Source organism: Orycteropus afer, unplaced genomic scaffold (assembly GCF_000298275.1).
Source record: "Orycteropus afer afer isolate SDZICR_OR568_19922 unplaced genomic scaffold, OryAfe1.0 scaffold00686, whole genome shotgun sequence".
NCBI classification, from domain to species: Eukaryota; Metazoa; Chordata; class Mammalia; order Tubulidentata; family Orycteropodidae; genus Orycteropus; species Orycteropus afer.
Window position 1 is genome coordinate 147,031 of NW_006922273.1, and position 1,319 is coordinate 148,349.

Genomic DNA, 1,319 nt, shown 5'->3' on the forward strand with positions numbered 1-1,319 from the left:
AGGCCATTTTGGAATGAGAAACTCTGTAAATTTGGAATAACCTTATTGTAATACTACAAAAAGCATGTTTCTGTGATGATGAAAAATAACAGTAAAAAAATATTTAATTTTCCCTGATATGACACACACATACACACAAACAGAGTAAAAACAACAGAATTCAATTAAAGATTCTGCTGATATGGAAAGAAATACTAGACCACAAAACTTCTGTCTACATTTGAATCTGTATTGCTATGTCTGATTTTGCCTCTTACGTCCAACAAAACCATGCAAAAAGCTTAATAGTATGGACTCACATAATAAAACTGAAGACCGAAAGCTCAGTAAGCTGATATGATTATTTTCAGAAAGAATTAACATCGTTACTCTCAGAAAAGTGACTCTTAAAATTATCCTCAAAAACAGTGCATTGATCTCCTTTAGAAACACATTCCAATATTTTGGAACCTCTTTATGAAAGACAGTTCCTAATATATAGTATCTGCATTATTGTTGTCTCTGGGATTTTAGTCACCTCTGGTAGCATAGTGGCTAAGGCACTTGACTGCTAACCAGAAGACTGGCGGTTCAAACCCACCAGCCACTCCTCGGAAGGAAGGTTGGGCAATCCTACTTCCGTAGTGATACTGCCTCGGAAACCCAAGGAGGGGTCGCTATGAGTCAGGGCTGACTCGATGGCACATAACAACAACAACAAACATTGTTTAGGATTAGGACATTGCCATTGGAAAGGATAGCCGGTATTCTGGTATATATATATATATATATATATATATATATACCTTTGCCTTTCCTTTCCTTAGAATCTTAGATGGAGAAGAGAGTTAGAAAACTTTAGTTCAACAGCTCACATTTTACATATGAAAAACTGAGCTACAAGAGTGAAAGCACACAAATGATGTGAAGCAGAGGTGAAGTGACAAACCCAAAGTCATTCTGTTGCTTAGGAGGAAACTGATGCTAGAACATAAGAGAATAGACCACAAGCCCAGTGGAGTTTTCAACATCTTGTGTTTGATACAGCCTTATGATTTAGATACAGTTTAAATCAATCTACTTCTTACATGGTCGAAAGTAAAGTGACTTTCCCCAAAGCTTTGCCAGTAATATCCATTGGAACACTGAGAAAAATTTACACTCTGTTAAAAGTGAAGAGCATACAGTACTATTGGAGGATTGGGACATCCGGAGCTGGGCAATACAGTTTAACACAAGATCAGAAGTGTTCCAATATTCTGAGGGAGAACTGAGCTTTTTATACAAAAAAATTAGGAAGGGAGTAAGTGACCAAACTAACGGGGGCTTGAGATTACATA